The following is a 22,132-nucleotide window of genomic DNA, read 5'->3' as shown; positions in this document are numbered from 1 at the left end:
GTTCACATACTACAAAATTCACCCTTTTAAAGTGTATAATTAATTCAGTACACTTTAATATTCATAAAGTTGTGCAACTATCACCACGATCTAATTCCAGAACATTTTCATCACTCCAGAATGAAACTCAGTACGCATTAGCTCCACACCCACCCCTCTATCCTCCCCAACCCCCGGCAACCACTAATCTACTTTCTGTCTCTATGTCTGTGCTGGACATAATAGAATCATACAACATGTGACTCTTTTTAAAAATTTTTTTTTAACATATTTATTGGAGTATAATTGTTTTACAATGGTGTGTTAGTTTCTGCCTTATAACAAAGTGAATCATCTATACATGTACGTATATCCCCATATCCCCTTCCTCTTGCGTCTCCCTCCCACCCTCCCTATCCCACCCCTCTCGGTGGTCACAAAGCACCGAGCTGATCTCCCTGTGCTATGTGGCTGCTTCCCACTAGCTATCTATTTTACATTTGGTAGTGTATATATGTCCATGCCACTCTCACACTTCGTCCCAGCTTACCCTTTCCCCTCCCCATCTCCTCAAGCCCATTCTGCATCTTTATTCCTGTCCTGCCCTGCCCCTAGGTTCTTCAGAACCACTTTTTTTTTTTTTTTAGATTCCATATATATGTGTTAGCGTACGGTATTTGTTTTTCTCTTTCTGACTTACTTCACTCTGTATGACAGACTCTAGGTCCATCCACCTCACTAAAAGTAACTCAATTCCGTTTCTTTTTATGGCTGAGTAATATTCCATTGTATATATGTGCCACATCTTCTTTATCCATTCATCTGTCGATGGACACTTAGGTTGCTTCCATGTCCTGGCTATTGTAAGTAGAGCTGCAATGAACATTGTGGTACATGACTCTTTTTGAATTATGGTTTTCTCGGGGTATATGCCCAGTAGTGGGATTGCTGGGTCGTATGGTAGTTCTACTTTTAGTTTTTTAAGGAACCTCCATACTGTTCTCCATAGTGGCTGTATCAATTCACATTCCCACCAACAGTGCAAGAGGGTTCCCTTTTCTCCACACCCTCTCCAGCATTTATTGTTTCTAGATTTTTTGATGATGGCCATTCTGACTGGTGTGAGGTGATACCTCACTGTAGTTTTGATTTGCATTTCTCTAAAGATTAGTGACAACATGTGACCTTTTGTGTCTGGCTTCTTTCACTTAGCATAATATTTTCGAGGTTCATCCATGTTGTGGCATAAATCAGTATTTCATTCCTTTTTTATGACTGAATAATAGTCTGTTGTATGGATTGACCACTTTGTTTATCCATTCATCTGTTGAAGGAAATTTGGATTGTTCTCACTTTTTGGCTATTATGAATGATGCTGCTATGAAGATCTGTGTCCAGGTTTTTGTGTGGACATGTGTTTTCATTTCTCTTGAGTACATACCTAGGAGTGGAATTGTTGGGTCTTCTAGTAACTCTGAGTTTCACTTTTTGAGGAACTGCCAAACTGATTTCCAAAGTGGCTACACCATTTTACAGTCCCACCAGCAGTGTATGAAGGTTCCAATTTTCCACATTTTTGCCAACACTTTTTATTGCCTGTCTTTTTGACTAGAGTGGGTGTGAAATGGCATCTCACTGTGGTTTTGAGTCTCATTTCTGTAATGACTAATAATGTTGAATATCTTTTCATGTACTTAACTGCTATTTGTAGAAGTGTCTATTCAGATCCTTAGCCCAGTTTTTAATTGGGTTATTTGTCATTTTATTATTGAGTTTAAGAGTTCTTTATATATTCTAGATACAAGTCCCTTACTAGATATAGGATTTACAATATATACATGTGTCCCAAGCTAAGTCAACTAGAATCCACCTTGGAACTTTCCTACTAAAACTGTGGGGAGAGACATTCTTTCTTTTTCTTGCTACTCACCAACTTAATTAATTAATTTATTTTGGCCGTGCCACGCCTTTCAGGATCTTAGTTCCCTCACCAGGGATTGAACCCGGTCCCTTGGCAGTGAAAGTGTGGAGTCCTAACCATGGGACCTCCAGGGAATTCCCTCTTACAAACTTTAAATATGAATTAGGTGAGAGCTTCTTGCAGTCATCTTTTCTAGCTACAAGGAGAAACCCACATGTAGTTGGAGAGAATGAGGCCAACATGAAGAGAGTAGAGGTGTCATGGCAAACTAGTCAGTTCTGACCTGTTTAAGCTCTGGTTTCCAGCCAGGCCTAAAGCAAAGATACACCTGGACTTTTCACATATGTGAGTCAATTAAAAAAAAAATTCCTTTTATGTGTTTTTCTTACGATACTGAGTTGGGTTTTATCTCTTGCAATCAAAAGTCCCAAGCAGTCTAGGAAATCTAAGCATTTCTGTTCTACTAAGGGTTATTTTTGTTTTAAAAAATCAAGAATGTATATTGGAGTGTGTCAAGTGCCTATTGGGGTAGTCTTATGCTTTCTCTCCTTTGATCTGTTAATATAATGTATTATATTAATAGATTTCCTAATACTGACTAGATATTTATTCCAAGTATGGGTCCACTTGGTCATTTAAAATTATTCTTCTAATGTACTGCTAAAACATATTTGCTGATTAAAAAAAATACTTTAGGTCAATATCTGTAAGTACAGTTTGTCAGTGGGGAGGGATTGGAAAACTGTTAGATCATGATTCACATCCAGGTGGCTGATAAATTTTGTTTGGCCTTTAATATTTCAGAATTGGGGGGTTAAACATAAAAATCCAGCTCTTCTTGAAAAACCAGGTCGATCCTGTGAACCTGAGTCTCTGCATGGAAAAGACTGTCTGGGGATTGGAGTGGTGGCCACCTTTAAAGTGGACATCCTCTCCAATCCCTGCAGGACCCAGCACTCACAAGTGTGCGCTCCGTATTTTCAGTCAGTCAGTGTCACCCATTTTAGTCACCTGTCTGGTCTGTGAAGTCATTTGAATTTGTGACTCCTCCGTTTTCTTTTTGTTCTGTCCTTTTCAGGTATTCATGGCTCTGGAAGGGAATGATGTGTTCTTTGGAAGGGTGACAGAATTCACCTGTGCAAATATTGGGCGTTGATGCTTATTATTAGTACCTCTTTTATTCTTTCCAGAACTTTTTCCCCTTCCCAAATTGTCTGAGCCCGTTGGCCTACCCATCATAGCTACAGTCTGAGAATAGCTCACTGTATCCTCTGCCTTCCTGTGGCCTGAGGGCGCGGCGTGGGGAGGGAGATGTCAGTTTGTGGGCAGCCTTGCCCCAAGGCCTGGACTTGACTTTGATCTGAAATGTTTACTGGACCTTTCCAGGGCTCACTCAGCAAGCCGGAGGGTGTGCATCTGTTTCCTGGCGGTGGGAGACCCATCTTTGACCTTCACGTCATTTTCCCAACTCAGCTCTGCGCCTGGAGACTGTTTTGGCAGCCTTAGACCTCTTTCCAGCTCCACTGGCTGCCCAGGTGGTAAGTCAGGGCTCCTACTGGCAAGGGTTTTGCACATTTTCCCCAGGCTATGCAATCACCGGCTTAGGTGAACTTCACTCCAAGTTGGAGGATATTAGTGAGAATTCCCAAGCTTCTCTGCAACCCACCCAGCTTTCTCTCTTTCCCACCAGCTTGGAAGGCAGAGGAGAGAAGTTGGGATTTATGCCTAATTGCTCCAGCATCTTCCATTTTTTCCCTTTGTCATCATTTTTGGAAGTTTGCGCTTTCCAAAGTTAAGGAAACTGAGTTTGTGGAAGTTAGTGTAAAGGCAGCAAATGATCATAAATGCTCTTCATGGCAGAGATGCTCCTGCATTGGTCTGGAATCAGTGAAGGAACGTTGACTTGTAATCCATAGCGATGACTTTTAGTCATCCTGTAACCACCTGAAACAATTTGTTTAGATAAAAATTCAGCATCCAGACAAAGTGTTTTGTAAAAAAATGACTCAGTTGTATAGATTCATGCCTGCTTGAGAAAGGACTCATGAGTCTCTGAGGATGGAACAGAGATGAAGGAATCTTGGATATTTACGAGATTGGACCCAGATCTTATGCTTCTGTGGCCACTATAGCCAGAAAGTACAGTTCAGGGACCAGTGACTGTATAAACATGGGCTGTGACTGCAGGGAATTGTAGTGGACATCTACTGCTTTTGTCTGCTCAGCACTTTTCTTCATCATATGCTAACAGAACTTGACCTCCTGCCCAAAAAGTTGAACACATGATCCAAGCCAGGGAAAACACAGTCCTCTTATGGGGTTTTTCAAATGGGATCTGGAAGAGAGAAGCCTGATTTTCTTAATGTCAGAGTGCTGTGGTCAATGTGAAAAGTGAATCAGAAGGGGATGAAACCAACATAATAAGCCACGAGAGGAAAAAAAGAGTTCAGGGTTCCACTAATTTCTGAAGCTGGCTCCACCCTGCCTTTCCCATGATTTGACCATTGACTTGATAGATTCCAACTTTACTAAGCTCATTTGAATTGGGTTTGGAGAATCTGCAGAGTCCTGACTAATGGACTACTCCTTGGGGACAGATGTGAGGGGTTGCATGTAATCACAGATTTTCACATTGGCTCCACACCTCTGAGTCCTAAAGGATTTAAGTCATTGCTTTGTCATGGAAGATGTTAGAATAGATTCTCTGAGTTAGAATTTCAATGTGACTCCTATTGCTTTAGTGAGCATGGTTTTTATTTTTGGTATTTGAATTTAAAAAATGGTAATTAAGGTGGATGCTTGAGAGAACAAGGAGCAGGTGAAGGAAGGATTCATTCAGAGTTCCCTTGCAGAGGAGGATCCCAATATGCATGAAGGGTTGGCGGCGTCAGGATGCTGTGACTAGCAAGAGCCATGAGGAGCTAGTCTGCTTCTCCTCAAAGCCTCTGCAAACCATCCATGGGGACCCAAGCCAGTCCTGGTCCTCGTGATTGGTTGAGGAATCAATCCCTCAAGGTCCCTCGGGCTTGTTCACCTTGCCTTTTTTTCCTTGCCATGTGTATCTTTACTTGCTATTCCCCTAGATCTTAAGCCATGTGGACAGTAGAGGCTCATTTATTGAGCTTATCACCAACAGCATCGAGTCACATGACTGGGCAGGGAAGTGTGGATGTGGCACCGCCTGAGAAATACCGTTTTTTTTTTTTTTTGGGCGCGCCACACGGCATGTGGGATCTTAGTCCCCTGACCAGGGATCGAACCCGTGTCCCCTGTATTGGAAGCATGGAGTCTTAACCACTGCACTGCCAGGGAAGTCCCACAAATACCCTTTTACTAGAGGGGATCTGGGAAGAGATTTCTTCCACTGCCTGATTCTCCTGACCCAGGAGTGGCATATGACCCTTTAGCTATTGGTAGGGAAGCAGTCATTAACGGATAGGATAGTCCAACCAATTTGGGGAAGGTAGAGTCATGCAGTCCCTCTTCTTTATTATTTGCATTTTTTAAAAGTTTTTATTTATTTACTTACTTATTTTATTTTTTTATTTTTGACTGCTTTGGGTCTTTGTTGTTGTGTGCGGGCTTTTCTCTAGTTGCAGCGAGCGGGGGCTACTCTTCGTTGCAGTGCGCGGGCTTCTCATTGCAGTGGCTTCTCTTGTTGCAGAGCACGGGCTCTAGGTGCACGGGCTTCAGTAGTTGTGGCACTCGGGGTCTAGCTGTTCCGCGGCATGGGGGATCTTCCCGGACCAGGGCTCGAACCCGTGTCTCCTGCATTGGCAGGCAGATTCTTAACCACTGCGCCACCAGGGAAGTCCCTATTATTTACATTTATTTCTACCTTATCTCATTCTAAAAATACGCAATAAAAATAGTAACAGCCACCATTTTTGAACATCCACTATATGCTAGGCCCTTTATATGTATATTACTACTCTTCATTATGGTCTTGAAGAGTTGTTTTGCAGTTGAAGAAAAGTGTGAAAGCTTACCCAAAGTCTCACTGTAGGAAGCTTAAAAGCTTAAAAGTGTGAAAGCTTACCCAAAGTCTCACTGTAGGAAGTGGCAGAGCAGGGATTTGAACTCAAGTGGTCTGATGCCTAATCAGTGTTCTTTGTACTCATCCAATGGTTCTCTCCTTTGGGGAGCTTTCAAATAACCCCAGTGCTGGGGCCCCACCCCAGACCAATGCAACAGATTCTCTGGGAGGTGGGAGCAGGCACTGATAGGTTTTGCAAGCTCTCCAGATGATTCCAATGGGCTAGCTGGGTGGAGAGCCATTGTGTTATGCCATGCTGTCTTCCCTCAATGCCATTTCCAGTTTCTCAGAGTCATCCTCATCTTTTCTCTTTTCCTCATACCCCACATCCAACCCCTTAGCATGTCCTGTTGGCCTTACCTTCAAACTTGTGCCTAGAATTGCATACTGCCCGCAGTTTCCACTGCTACCCTCCCGTATGCATCTTCTGGCTGGACCATTCAATTGCCTCCTTTCTGACCTTCCTGCTTTTGTCTTTGCCTTCCTCCAGGCCATTGTCAACACAGCAGCCAGAATGGTTCTTGTAATATATGTCAGATCATTCCATACCTTGCTCAAAACCCTCTGATGGCTCCCTTCTCTTCAGAGTAAAACCCAAAGTCTTTTCCAGAGTCTACAACATCCTTTCTGATCTGGCTCGGCTACTCTCTGACCTCAAGTCCTACCAATTCTCCTCCTTACTTATTTACCTGCAGCTAAATTGGATTCTTAGCTGGTGCTGAAATATGCCAACGGTTTTTTGTGATAGGGCCTTTGCACTTATTCTTTCCTCTGCTCAGATCAGTCTTCCTCCAGATAGCGTTGATGCTCACTGATTCAGTCCTCTTGTGCCTTTGCTCAAATGTCCCTTATCCAAGAGGCCTTCCCAGACCACCCACCTAGGATAGCTGCCTCTTACCACCTCCTTCACTCTGCATCCCCTCCCCCTACCTCATGACACCTGACACTACCTAATGCATTTATTATTGTTTTTTGCTCTGACTTTCCTCACTAGAATGCCAGTTCCATGAAAGCAAGGACTTGGTTTTGCTCATTTTCCCATCCCTAGCCCCTGAAAATGTGCCTGTTCAATGAATATTTGTAGAATGAATGAAAAAAAAAATAGAATGCAACATTTTCTAATGCAAGAAATTAGAAGAGGCAATAAGACTAAGAAAAAGAAAATAAAGCTGTGGGTAAAGATAATGTCCAGAATATGTGCCTTATATCTTGTATATTTTGCTCGAAGGTTGAATGCAAATTTGACTTTTGGTCTCATAATCAACCAATGCAAAAAGGAAAACAGCATTAAATATCCTTAAGAAACCCAGAAGCCTGCTACACAGGTGGAACCCAGATATTCCTAATACTAAGATCTAAGAACAAATGACCAATGCAATCCTCATCAAAGGATACAGTGTGAGAAAGTGGACAATAGACCTACAATAAATACAAGGAACTTCACAAATTCTCTGAGCTAGAATTTCAGTGTTACTCCTGTTGCCTGTTTGAGGGAAATGCTCTACTTGTTGTTGACAGTACTGAAATATTTACATTAAATCTTTATCTAGCTTTTTCTAGCTGCTATTTTTTCAAGATTCCCATGATATCCAGGCCTTTGTCCAATTAATCACCAAGCCCTTCTGAGCATCATGACGATGCCCTATCTTCCTGCCAGAGGATTTTGGATCCTCCGCAGCGTGACCAACTGTTCTGGTTTTTCTGGAACAAAAGGGGTTACGGAGATGTGGGACTTTGGTGCTAAAACCAGAAAGCCTGGGCAAACTGGGACAAGTTGCTCAGCCTGCCTGTTTGTCTCCAGACTCTTGTCTGTGTTCTTCTCTTGTGAGGAATTCACAGAGTTAAAGAGGGGGTTACTTTGATCTCTGTGATGCAAGGTATGTGATGCAGGTAGGCAGAGTTGTTGTTTTCTTTTTCTGACCTAGAAATAAATAAAAAGAGCAGAGTTTGAAATGTGGGATGACATTCCGGAACTCATGATCAAGAGTTCAAGGAAGTGGGTAAACCGAAGGGGTTTTCAGGAGGGTTTGAGGTGCCAAGGCCTAGAGGTCTGCTCCAGTTAAGGAAGACGTACAGCGCGTGGTGACCGGACAGCAGGGGAGAAACAAGGATTTAGGAAGCCAAGGAGGAGAGAACACAGGCCCCAGAAAAAGAGGCCACCGATTGGTTGTTGGTGGCCGACTGGGGAGCTCTGGGGAAGGAAGCAAGCCTCCGTTTGAGGGCCTCCAGGCCATGGAGACATTGCCTTTCTTCCAGCTGTGAACACAGATCAGCTTAGAGAGGCCTGTCTTTTTTTCTTTTTGTTAATCGAAGTATAATTGACATATAACATGATGTAAGTTTAAGGTATACAACATGTTGACTTGTTTATTTATTTACTTGACTCGTTTATTTATTGCAACATGCTTAGCTTTAGCTAGCCCCTCCATCACTTTATATCATTATCGTTTCTTTTTTTGTGGTGAGAATGCTTAAGATCTAGTCTCTTAGCAACTTTGAAGTTTATAGTAGTCTGTTGACTATAATCTCTATGCTGTGCATTAGCTCTCTGGGACTTATCTATTAGTTGAAAGTTTGTGACCTTAAACACCATCTCCCCATCCGCCCCCGACGCCCCTCTCCCCACCTCCCAGCTCCTGGTAACCACTCTTCTAGTCTCTGCTTCTCTGAGTTCGGCTTTTTTAGATTCCACATATAAATGAGATCATGCAGTATTTGTCTTTCTCTTCCTGACTTATCTCACTCAGCATAATGCCCTCGAGGTCCATCCGTTTTGTTGCAAATGGCAAGATTTCCTTCTTTCTCAGGGCTGAATGATATTCCATAATATATAGATAGCACATTTTCTTTATTTACTCATCCACTGATGGACACTTAGGTTGCTTCCATGTCTTGGCAGGATGGGCAGAGGGAAAAACTGGGCTGTGAGTCATTCTCAAGAAGCCCCAGCCAACCCCACAGAGGCCTCTGAAGCTAGGAGGACCCTTCAGAGTTGTGAGTTGGGGTCAGTGACATACCTCTGCATCTAACAGTCATTGGATATTGAGGAGCCCGAGAAAGGGAGTATGGCCTTGGACAAGGCAGCTGTCATCAGCCAAGCCTCTTTCAGAAGAGGGCTGATCACTGGCAGCATGTCCAGCAGCTGGGGGACTCAGTCCATCCGTCTTTAAGGGGGATCTGGGCTGCCTGTCTCAGCGTCCACTGCTTATCTTGTTATTTTTACTTTTCTTGTTAGTTGTCTTTTTATTTTACTGCCTAGAGAATCAAGCACTTTCTGCAATTTTCAAGGGAAACTTTGCCATGGATGGCTCTCTCCTCCAGCCCCTACTCATCCAGGCTTGGGGTGTTTGTATGTCTGCTGCAGATTTGATCTTCTTCCATCCTGGGAGTGCTTTTTCACAGGTTCAACACGATTTGGCCCTATCTGAAGTGTAGATTGCAAGAAAAAAAAAAAAAGACACTACTGGCATGTAAATTAATTGACTCATTCATTTGTTCCTTCATAAATATTTATTGAGCACCTACAGTGTGCCCAGGCATGGTTCCAAGAGTTGCAGATACAGTACTCAAAACTTACATTCTAGAGGGAAAGGCAGACAGCAAATGAACACACAAATATATAATATAGTGATAGATAAGGATACATTAAGTGGGAAAAAAGTCAAATCAGGTTAAAGAGAGAACGGGGGAAGTAAGGAAGGGAATATTATTTTAAATAGGGACCTTTTCTGATAAAGTGACATTTAACCAGAGACAGAAGGAAATGAAGGTGTAATAAATATGAGTCTCTGGGATAAGAGTGTTCTAGGCAGAGGACACAGCATAGGCAAAGGTCCTGAAAGCTTGGCATGTTCAAGGAACAACAGAAACATCAGTATGGCTGGAGTGAAGGGAGGGAGGGATGGAGGGAGGCATAGCAGGAGATTAGGTCACAGAGGTAGCCAGGGTCAGATCAGGTGGGGCCCCATAGATTCTCATAAGAAGTTTTGTCTTTCACCCTGATCAGGATGTGAGCCATCATTGAGTTTGAGGAGGCAAGTGAGATGATCTGACATGGGTTTTAGAAGGAGGGGAATGTAGGGCGACCAGACTGGAGGCAGGGATGGCAGTCCAGGAAGACAGGAGACCCATCTGGGATGACGACTGCATCACATATAGAGCCCCAGGGCTGGATAGTCAGTATTGACTAGAGAGTCAGTATTGGTGGTAAAGGGGTTGGGACTGAGCCCTACAGCTCTCCAGCATGTAGAGGTTTAATTCACTGGATGGAATGCTGCTAAGAGCTCACCTTTCCCAAGGTACTACTGCTCATGTGGTATTTCCCAGATTAAAGCAATGTTTTTTGTCGTTTCATTGAAATTTGGGGGAGTAGGAAAATTAAACACAAACTCAAATCTTGTTTTTTTTTTTCTCATTAGTTGTCTATTTTATATATAGTAGTATACATATGTCAATCCCAATCTCCATTTCATCCCACGCCCCACTTCCTCTCTTGGTATCCATACGTTTGTTCTCTATGTCTGTGTCTCTATTTCTGCTTTGCAAATAAGATCATCTATACCATTTTTCTAGATTCCACATATATGCGTTAATATACAATATTTGTTTTTCTCTTTCTGGCTTACTTCACTCTGTATGACAGTCTCTAGGTCCATCCACATCTCTGCAAATGACAAAATTTCATTCCTTTTTATGGCTGAGTAATATTCCATTGTGTATATGTACCACATCTTTATTCATTCCTTGGTCTTTCTTTTTATTGAAGTATAGTCAATTTACAACGTTAGTTTCTGTTGTACAGCAAAGTGATTCAGTAGTACATATATATATTCTTTTTCATATTCTTCTCCATTATGGTTTATTACAGGATATTGAATATATTTCCCTGTGCTATACAGTAGGACCTTGTGGTTTATCCATTCTATATATAATAGTTTGCATCTGCTAATCCCAAACTCCCACTCCATCCCTCCCCCAAACCCTTCCCCCTTGGCAACCGCAATCAAATCTTGGTCTTGACTGGGATGGTTAAATAAGATTGAAATGAATTGAATTACTTATTTTGAAGAAGGAGGTCAATGTACTGGGCTTTTTTTCTTTTCTTCAGACCCTTCCAAGGATTCTACATGTCGGTTTCAAGGCTAGTCCCTCCCACAGCAATGCCTGCCTTTCCATTTGGAACGTTTACAGACTCTGCCATTCCTTCATCCTTCTGGCTGCACTTGTTCGTGGCGTGGCTGTTTTCCTTTGCTACGAACTACCTGTGCTCAATAACTCTGTTGTTCCCATCTTCACATCACTCATGGCTGGAGGCCAGTTTCCCGTCGTCCGTGGACTCTCATTTTCTGTGAAATGTAAAATTTTCTATTCCTGAACATAATTTTTTACTTTATTAAAATACTGTCTAATCCAGTTTTTGGCAGAGGATGCTCTGGGCTGTATTTATTGGCAATATTATTATCTACTTAAGCAAAGGAGAAAGAAATCAGAGCTATTTAATGAGGTCCAAAGCCAAGGCAGTCCCTGGAGTTCCCTTTGGTCTCTGCCTTTTCAAATTACAATCGAAACTATTATTGTGTGTAAAGAGAAACAGAACACAGGATCCCTTTGAAGAAGGGAATTGCTGTGTTTCTTTTGGGACGTTGATTAGCCTCTGTCATGTGGGAGTCAAGAGCTCCCCTGTGTCCTGTCAGGTGTTAAGTTCAGCCCCTGAAGTATTTGGAAGAGTTTGTCTCTGTTTGGAAGCCAACACTAGCCTAACTCATCCTAAGTCTGGGGCCTAGAGTCGCGTTTATCCAGATCACCCCTCCTACAAGATTTCTTTGCAAAGAAGTGTTCCCATAAGGTTCAATTTATTCTGTCTGGTCAAACTGCGTAGTTCCCTGGCAGGTTAAGAAAGGGGGAGAACAGAGCTTCAGGACATGGGGAAATTATAACATTAGACTTTGAGAAAGTGACTGAAACCCTCCATATACATATACATATACGTTACTTTATATTTTTGTAAAGCTCACCAGTGCTCTCCTGCCCTCACATTAGGAAATATATTGGTTTCCATTTAAGACAAAAACTGTCTGCCTTCTTGGAGAGTGAGTGGCATGTTTCATAAGAAGTCATGATTGGGACTTCCCTGGTGGTCCAGTGGTAAAGAATCTGCCTCCCAATGCAGGGGACACGGGTTCAATCCCTGGTTGGGGAACTAAGATCCCACATGCCGCAGGGCAACTAAGCCCGCGCGCCACAACTACTGAGCTGGTGTGCCTCAAATAGAGAGAGAAAACCCACACGCCACAACTAGAGAGAAGCCCACACACTGCAAAGAAGAGCCCGCATGCCTCAACGAAGATCCTGCGTGCCACAACTAAGACCCGAAACAGCCATTAAAAAAGAAAAAGAAGTGATGATTTCTTTTGAGGAAACACCTTGATGAGATGAGGTGGAGAAAGACAAAGCCCTCTGAGCACAGCCTGGGTGGCAGGGATGAGTTGAAGGAAGCACTGAATTGCTCTGCCTGATCATGTGGGAGAAATTTGGGTTTCCTAAGTTATCCCCAGAAATAGAGAAGAGCAGGGGGGCTTATGTATACCTGCAGGATTCCTTTGTCTTGTTCTCTGCTTGAATGTACTTGGCACATAGTAGATGCTCAATAAAATGTTTGCTGACTCCACGGAAAGAAGGGGGGGATGTGAAGAACTCTTGGGGAAGGCCCTGATTGATTTCTCATAATTTAGGGTCTGGGAGCTCAAGCCATTCAGCTTGAATATCAGAGGAATGAGGGACCCAGAAAAGTTGGAAAAGACTGGAATTGGAAACCTTTGGCTTACATTCATTTTACAGATATGAAAGCTAAGCTCAGAGAAATTAAATGATCTGCCTAAAGTTATTATGAAATTTGAGTAGGAGCATTAGGACCTGACCCAAATCACCCTTCTCTGAGTTTTGTCCTGATTATTTGTTGCACAGGTGGTCACCTTTTGTCTGTCCCTTCCTAGGCTCTAACTACTTTTTTTTCTTTTCCATTATGGTTTATCACAGGATATGGAATATAGTTCCCTGTGCTACACAGTAGGACCTTGTTGTTTATCCATTCTATATATAATAGTTTGCACCTGCTAGTCCCAAACTCTCAATCCATCTCTCCCCTACCCCTCCTCCCCCTGGGCAACCACAAGTCTATTCTCTATGTCTGTGTGTCTGTTTCTGTTTTGTATACGTTCATTTGTGTTGTATTTTAGATTCCACTTATAATGATATCATATGGTATTTGTCTTTCTCTTTCTGACTTGTTTCACTCAGTATGATAATCTCTAAGTCCATCCATGTTGCTGCAAATGGCGTTATTTCATTCTTTTCTATGGCTGAGTAGTATTCTATTGTATATATGTACCACATCTTCTTTATCCATTTATCTGTTGATGGACATTTAGGTTGCTTCCATGTCTTGGCTATTGTAAATAGTGCTGCAATGAACATAGGGGTGCATGTATCTTTTTGAATTCTAGTTTTGTCGGGATATATGTCCAGCAGTGGAATTGCTGGATCATACGGCAACTCTATTTTTAATTTTTTGAGGAACCTCCATATTGTTCTTCATAGTGGCTGTGCCAGTTTGAATTCCCACCAACAGTGTAGGAGGTCTAACCACTTCTTTTGGGGCCATAGTCTCACTTAATTGAAGAGTAAAAGGAAATGGAACCATGCGGTGGGTTCCAAAGTGACTGAACTGTTGTGAACGCTCTGTTCTCCAAGAAAACTGTATGTTTTAGAAGGGAGTAAGGTATCAATAAAGTCAAGTGGCCATGGATTGCCCAATGATCTATTTCAAGGGGACTCTTGGCATGAAATATAGATCCACACCAGCCCCTGCTTATGGTTCATTCGTCTCCCTAATAGTCTCTCAGTCTCAGTGACTGTTAGTGAATAATAGGTGTTATTTTCATGCCTGGTAAGTGATTCCACCAGATCTCAGGGCCGTGTCCTACCAGGAGAAAGGAACCAACGTGCTTCTCAAAAAGTACATTCACTGGGGCAGTGGATAAGAAATGAGAGGAGTGAAAGTTAGCTGTGATTAGGAAGTTGCTCAGAGATATGGCCCAGAAACTATAAGGAATAAAAAGTAAGCGTGTTGACTTGTGCAGTTGTCTCATTTGCCTCTGGCTGGGTTCTTGCTGGGTGAAGGAGCAGAGGTGGCAGACGCTTCAGCTGGTACCGATGTGGGCTCAGCAGTTCCTGATGAGCGAGCTGGTTGTGTGGTGAGGAGAGGGCTCCAGCAGGCTAAGGAAAGAAGTGACGCCTAATGGGAGCTCTCGGGGCCCCATGGTCTTGGTGGGAGAGCTGGTGGGAGAGCGGGGAGAGCTGAAGAGGAGGGAGGGAGTGGTTTGGATTCAACCAGAGAGAAAAGAGACAAAGTCGGTGAAAGGGAGCAACTGGAGGGCGGGATGCTGGAGGGTGGGCACTGGAGAAGAGGCAGGAGGGAGGGATGGGGAGACTGGCACAGAGAGCGAGGAATTCTGAAGTGGAAGAGGGGAGACGGTTGGAATGCTGCCAGATGGAACCCCATGGTGGATGCATTCAGAAGGCAGGATGGCCAAGCAACACTGTGGGAGCGCCCAGCCAGGCACTGGCCAGTGTTCAGATCCGCAGCGCATCGAGACAACACTGTGGATTTCAGCGGCTTTTCCCATACCCTGAGGTAGCCTGAGAGAGGTGCAGAGAATAAACGTGGTTAGAAGATCAGAGAGGCTGGGACAAGATGGCAACAGGGTCCCTTTGCAGGAACTTTTCGTGCGTGGTGCAGTCAAGCCATTTTCCTCCACCCTTACCGTGTCTGGCCTTCCTCTAGGGCCTGTTCTTTGTATTGACAGAGACGAGCATGGAGGAGCCTCCAGAGACTTTTTTTTTTTGGACTTTCCGAGCGGCACGTGGGATGTCAGTTCCCCGACCAGGGATTGGACCCGCAGCCACTGCAGTGGAAGCGTGGGGTCTTAACCACTGGACTGCCAGGGAAGTCCCTCCAGAGACTCTTAAGATCAAGTACCCAAGGAACAGATATGGCCAAGCTGGGTGATTCTTGTTCTCCAGACCTTTTGGCCAGATCAAATTGTTAGGAATAAACATACCATGGATTCTAACTGGCTTCCTTTAATGGATTTTTTTTTTTTTTAGGAGAGGAGCAGATGCTTCACACAGCAAGAAAGAATGCTTAAGGTTGTTTGCAGGTGGAAAGAGATTCGCGTTTGGGCACTTAAGGGCACTCTTACAGAAACATTCACACACGTATGTTCCACCAAATTTTTGTTTGATGCTGACGTGGCATCTGAGGGCTTCCTGCATCGCCAGGTTTCCCAGGTGTCCTCTGGGTGTTGCCCAGCCCTTCAGCTTTGCAGGGCTACTCTTTAATGTGATATCTGTCTTAGTTTGGGTTCCAGCAGAAGTCGATCCCGAGACAAGGATTTTGGTGCAGGTATTTTATTTGGGAGGTGAAGAGAGGGGCGTGGGGAAGTGAAACAGTGAAGGGAAGAAAGCCAGTGAAAGGTGCTTTCTCAAGCCCATTGTCACCAAGAATGACCAAGACTGAATCCAGCAGGAGACTCTGGAAGCCAATGTAGAAACACACCTCGGAGTTATCCCCTCTACTAGGGGCAAGGGAGCTGGGGTATTTATGCCCTGGCTCTCCTCACTCATTAGATGACGGTTATCAGAGGGGCAGGAGGGTGTACATTAATTTCCCTTGTTCTTCCATGCTGCTGCCATGTTGGTCACAAAGGCCACAGTGATGAGAGAAAGCCCTTAGGCAAAAAATGCAGGGCTGGCACTTGGAAGTCAGCAGGTGGTGTCCACGGAAGTGGTTAGGGTGAAGGTCCCACCAACCTCTGCTAGGATAGCCAAAGAAAATAGCTGGCACCCACCTTTCCTGCAGGCTGTGGGGAGTCCTGTGGGAAAGTCTCGAGACCCTGGGGAGTCTCGAGGGTCCTGGCTGGGAGGAGGGATTTGTATGCTGTCAGTCACTTCTCACACCTGATGTACTTTCATGACTCTGTTTGCCAAATCTCCTGCAATGGGTGTTGTAACTGCTGTTGTCTTTGATTCGCTTTATCAGACTTATGGGACAGCTCCTTCCCCTGCATCCCTCAAGCCACGGATGACACCTGTATCTACAAGAGCCATTTACAAAAGATGTGGGGATGATAGATGGGATCAGAGGACAGCACAGAAGAAGTAATAACTGCCCCACCATGCCCCGCACCCCGGCCCTCCTCACAACCATTTAACCCTCTAGATTCTGGACCGCTAGCTCATAGCTGGGATCCATTCTCCGCAGAGATGGTTCTCTATCTTTCCTCTTCTCTACAACTTGGGGCCCCCATAGGCCCTGTCTCTTGCGCGAGGGAACAACCCCAAATTCCTTCAGTAGGTTATACAGCTCAGTTTCTCTCTAGGCTCACCTTTCGTAGCTGAAGAAGACCCATCAAAGTGTTTTTATAAACAAAAAGAATCACCTTCTCCTTATAAAGCACATAAACAAAAATGGCTGAGATTGCAGCCAGCCTTTAAGGCAAATTTTTCCTCCCCTGCCACAGGTGGCATGTTGCCGGGTGATGGGTACATTTTATCAATAATACTATTGCTATCCCTGGTCAACCACACCATGAAAGGCATCATCCTTCACTTTCTGCTTTTTTCTATTTCCATTTTTCTTTTACTTTGAAGGTTAAGTGGGTTATCATGGGAGCTACTTAAGTGAATGCTGAGGCGCAGTTTCTGTTTGCATGGTGCATGGCTTTTATACTCATTCTTTTAACATTTTCTGAGCTTCCACTCAACGCCAGGGACATTGACAGGTGTGGTACACAAATGTGAAAAGACGTCATCACCATCCTTCAGAGCCTACAGACCAAGGCCAAGAAGAGACGCACGCCATATAGGAATGGCCGCTAAAACAGAGGTATGTGCAAATTCATTTGGAGTTAGAAGACCCAGTTCTGAGATGTAGGTCTGCTTCTCGCTAATCTGGAAACCCTGGAGAAGTCATGCACCTTCTTTGAGACTGGGGAAAGTCTTTGCCAGAGAGGCGAAAGTTTATGCTTGACAGCCGACAGGGTAGGACCTGGAACGCAGGTATACCAAGGACTGGTTCACCGCCCCTTTCACTGGACCATGTGGCCTCTCACTGTTTGGACGTTCAAGAGAACTCCAAAAGGAGGAAAAGATCATTGCACGTCTGAACTTCCTGCTATGTATGGAAGGCTTATGTATGATAAAAGTTAGAAGCACCAATTTTCTTAAGCACCATTTTTTATGACTATCACTCTGATGAATAAACCAGAGATTTGTTAGAGAAACCCTTTTCCACTAACTGGGGAACTCATTAGACCAAAGATAATAGTGACAGCTTTGTGCCAGCACATCTGTGGGATGTGGAGGAGAACAGAGAAACCTGTTAGAAGGATGATTCTTGTCCCACAGCAGATTTCCTAATCTGTTTTTCCTAGTTCTTCAAGCTTATGAATAATTCACTGAACAGTCTGAACTTGCTGTAGAGACAATTTTTTAAGAACCTCCACTCTTTGCCTTCAATTGTTCTATGACAAATTTCTCATTCCTTTTCCTTAGTGGCATATCAGGCAGATCTGAAGCCTTGGTATAAAACTTCATGATCATGTTAAATCGAATGCCCACTCCCCTCCTTGCCCAGCCTGGCTCCAGCCTGAGCGACCTGGAGTGGATGGGATTGGGCTTCTCTTTTACACACCTCTGCTCCCTCTTCGGGGTCACTTTCTCCTCCAGTGCATTGAGGATTGATGCTACTAGGGCCCTCTCTCTGTTGATGGTTGTTTCTCCATCATGGCTGTCTGGGTAGCAGGTGCTCAGAGAATGGCTCCTCTGTGGGGCCCATGTATGAGTCTTGTGGAAGGTCCTTTTGGAAGGGGCCTCTGACCTTCACAATTCCCTGATATAGGAGATCCATTCTGGCCTGGCCTGACCTCTTTTTATTCCCCTAAGCTCCGACCTTGATGATCTATCCAGAGATTCCCACTGATGAGGTTCTTCTATCTGCTGGCCATCCCTTTTGAATGACATACAAGCAAGAAGACGGTCTTGACTGCTCTTGTTGTGTCTGCCCCTCTATTGGAAATCCATGTATCCTTGACCCTCCAGACTGTGGGAATTCAAACAGCCACTCCCCACCCGCTTTCCATCTGCCATTCCTCTCCAGTTCTCTTTCCCTCCCACTCCAATAGGCATGGAAGCATGTCACCACTACTCTGACTAAGCAACCATTCAATGGGAAGAAGATGTCAATTTCCCCCTTTTCAAGCCCCCCAGGCACTATGTGTGGTGCTCTGGGACCACCCAACATTTGGCATTGGGAGTGGAAAACCCCCAGAACTTCCCAGATAGTTCGGTGACTTCTGATTCCACCCAATTTTCCAGTTTCCTTCCCTGTCCCCTGGTCATTGTCTGCTTGATAGATAGAGTGGGGGGAGGGTGGGTGATGGGACTCAGCTTCCTCTTAGTCATCTCTGCAGGGGGGATGATAATTATTTGAATTGCAAACTATGTTTTTCCTCAGCAGAATTTCTCAGTTGCAATAAAAATCAAGTTCCACGGAACATCCTACTACAATTAAGGTAATTAAACATTCTCACTATATCAAACAAATGTATGAATTAATTCAGAGTAATGCACCGATGAAGCAAATGAAGCTTCAGCCTCAGGTACTCTTCCTCCCATGGACCCCTTCCAAGGCCCTAGGAGGAGCCCTGGAAATGTGTTCGCATGGTCATGTGTGTTTACACAATTTAAACAAATATGACATTTTAAACCAAATTTGGGTAGAATGACTGTCTCTTTCCACTTTATCTTCCTCTCTATTCATTTCCCCTTGTGTCACTTGGCGTTAGAGTGACAGGTCTACTTGGGATCTGTAATTGACTTAGAGATACAAGTAGTTTGGGTTTGGTGGGATACATTTTTGTGATACACAGTCCTTCCAAGTAGAGTTAAATCGGTTGCTCCCCACCCTCTGTAGAAGAATGGCTTTTAGGAACACTCATTGTCTGATTCATCAGCCCTATGTTGTCACCAAGTGTAGGGCCAGGGGTTGTACCCCATGTGAATATACCCTACAGCCACCAGCACAGGACGTATCTGGGTATCGGTAGAGAAACAAAGTTTGACATACACTCAGACTCGGCCTAGATTATTTTCCACATGCAACTGTAAAATACAGTCAATTCCAAGGGATCTGCCCAAATCAGGAAAATAAATTCCGGTTTAAACTTATGATAAAAGCAGCATCAATTAATGAAGATGAATTTTTCTCATATTCAAAAGAAATTGGACCAAGAGGTTTTCCCAAATTTTACAATTCTAAAACTCTATGTGATATTGCTTTATTTATTTATTTATTTATTTATTTTTGGCTGCATTGGGTCTTCGTAGCTGCGCGCGGGCTTTCCTCTAGTTGTGGCGAGCGGGGGCTACTCTTCTTTTTGGTGCGTAGGCTTACCATTGCGATGGCTTCTCTTGTTGTGGAGCATGGGCTGTAGGCGCAAGGGCTTCAGTAGTTGTGGCATGCGGTCTCAGTAGTTGTGGCACGTGGGGCTTAGTTGCTCCGCAGCATGTGGGATCCTCCCAGACCAGGGCTCGAACCTGTGTCCCCTGCATTGGCAGGCGGACTCCTAAACACTGCGCCACCAGGGAAGTCCTGATATTACTAATAATGAGTTGTGAAGCTGAAAAAAACTTTTATAACCCATTAAGAGTAATAAACAATTTTGATCAGCCATGCCAGAGGAAAGACTGAATTCGTTTTCTATTCTTGCTACAGAAAAGGATACTGAAGATGGTCATCATATGAAGAAGATACCAAAGAGCATGCAGCCAAAGACATAGGGAAAAAGGTATTAAAGAGGGGTGTCAGGCAGTTAATGAGTGAAAACTGTGTTATTTTTTTCAGTGTTGTGAATTTGTTGCATTTTTGCCCTTTAAACAATGATGACTTGTTTTGATTCCCACTCCTCCCCCCGTTTGAAAAGGTCACTTTCATACCTAGTTTTGTTTTGGTGATTTCATATTCTTTCTCTTAAAGATGGTTCCTTAATTTTAGCTTCAGGTGTCACGAGCCTGGATCAGCCTTGGTTATCTACTATGTGTTTGGTGTTGCAAGACATTGCTGGAGGTGCCAGACTTGGTCCTTGCATACAAGGGTTTTACAGTCTTGTTAAAATAGTCGTTTTCCTTGCCTGAAGAGTCTTATAGTGAAATGGAGTCTCCTCCTTGCTACAGGTAGGAGTATCATTGGTTGGAACTCTTTCGGGTTTGACTCAAAACACTGCCTAATCTTTGACCTACACTCCTGGAAATTATCCTAAACAAATAATTTGTAAGGAGAAAAAGCTCCACCTTCATCATTGTTTTACTATGTAAAATCTGTGAGGAATCTTAAATATCCAACCTTCAGGGAATTATTTAGAAAATGATGGTGCCTGCATTTTCATCTTCTCTTCCAAGTTGGGCAATCAACTTGGAAAAAATGCTTATACAGTTGTCCCATATATATCCTCAGGGGATTGGTTCCAGGATCCCTGTGGATACCAAAATCCACAGATAATCAAATCCCTTATATAAAATGTCATAGGGACTTCCCTGGTGGCGCAGTGGTTAAGAATCTGCCTGCCAATGCAGGGGACACGGGTGTGATCCCTGGCCGGGGGAGATCCCACATGCTCCGGAGTAACTAAGCCCGTGTGTCACAACTACTGAGCCTGTGCTCTAGAGCCCACAAGCCACAACTACTGAGCCCGCATGCCACAACTACTGAAACTGCTGTGCCTAGAGCCTGTGCTCCACAACAAGAGAAACCACCGTAATGAGAAGCCTGCGCACCGCAAAGAACGGTAGCCCATGCTTGCCACAACTGGAGAAAGCCCATGCGCAGCAACAAAGACCCAACACAGCCAAAAAAAAAAAAAGTCATAGTAGTTGCGTATCACCTAGGCACATCCTCCCATATATTTTAATACCTAATACAATATAAACGCTAGGTAAATGATTGTAAATACAATGTAAATGCTATGTAAATAGTTGCCAGCACAGGGCAAAATCAAGTTTTGCTCTTTGGACCTTTCTGGAATTTTTTTCTTTTCAAATATTTTTGATCCTTGGTTGGTTGAATCTGCAGATGCGAAACCCGTGGATACGGAGGACTGACTGTATCCCATATTGAGTAAACATATATTATGAAATGATTTGCACACCGTGACAACAATGTGTGAAAATGTCTGCGTTCAGACAGTGATTGGAAGGGAACAGGAGAGTGGTTGTTACATCAAAGTGATAGGACTACGGGGGATTTTGTTTTCTCTTTGCTTTTTCTTCAGTGCAGCCATGCTGTTTCTTACATTTGTTTTCCAAGGGAAGAGAATCCAAATGCCTTGGGCGCCTGCTGTCTGGGCTCTTCCCATTTGACTCTTTTCTTTCCTCTGCACATTCTGATCTCCCCAACCATGCCCACAGGAGCACACTCGTGTGCACACACACACACACGTACACACACATTCTCATACACACTCACATGCACTTTCTAGCCACTTTAGTCTCTCCAGGCCCTGGCATCTACAGTGCTGGCTCCAGAAATCAAAACCCCTCACACCCACCCTCCCACCCTGCAAGGGCTGACTTTTCTGGCCTGAGCTGAACCGTGTCCTACTGGGCATGGCCCAGGTCTTCCCAGAACAATGAGAATGCAGGCTGCCCTTGCCAAGAGTTGCCCCTACTTCCATTATTTTCTTCCAGAAACTTCTGCCTAACTCTGCCTCATTGCCCACATAGCACCTGTACATGCTAGAAATGCTTTCCTGTGTCTAAGTTTCTAGAAGGCTCCATTCATTTCTTCAGGTTACTAGAAAGGTGACCAGCATATCTGGTATCATCCCAGCATATTCCTTAAAATGATGGCTTCATAGCTGGAGGGAAATCAGCTAAAAACATACCTTGCTGCTTGCTTGCTGGGTGACCCGGGCAAATCACTTTCCCTCAGTTTCTTCTTTGAAACATGGAAAGAGCTGGGCCAGACAATTTGTAAGATTCTTTCTGGCTCTGATTCCATCACTTACGATCCGTGAATACTTCTTATTAGTTCCGTTTTGGGATTGGCTGCCACGCTGTGCCATGTGATGACGGATGACCCG

General features: G+C 44.0%; 1 protein-coding gene across 5 annotated transcripts in view; it reads left to right on the top strand.

Annotated features, from left to right (window-relative positions):
• The first annotated feature begins 408 nt into the window (after positions 1–408).
• Positions 409–22,132, top strand: part of CFAP161 (cilia and flagella associated protein 161) — a 59,907-nt gene continuing 38,183 nt past the window's right edge. For 3 of the 5 annotated variants that reach the window (XM_082448848.1, XM_082448851.1, XM_082448847.1), the window contains exons 1-3: positions 409–3,438; positions 15,102–15,143; positions 16,036–19,843. The gene's annotated coding sequence lies outside the window, so the exon portion shown is untranslated. The remainder of the gene's footprint in view (positions 3,439–15,101; positions 15,144–16,035; positions 19,844–22,132) is intronic. The other 2 variants (XM_082448850.1, XM_082448849.1) reach the window with 1 other exon arrangement.

Source organism: Balaenoptera physalus (assembly GCF_965194825.1).
Source record: "Balaenoptera physalus genome assembly, chromosome: 2".
Taxonomy (NCBI): domain Eukaryota; kingdom Metazoa; phylum Chordata; class Mammalia; order Artiodactyla; family Balaenopteridae; genus Balaenoptera; species Balaenoptera physalus.
The sequence above is the reverse complement of the archived record's forward strand: the minus strand, read 5'-3'. Positions and strand labels throughout refer to the sequence as shown.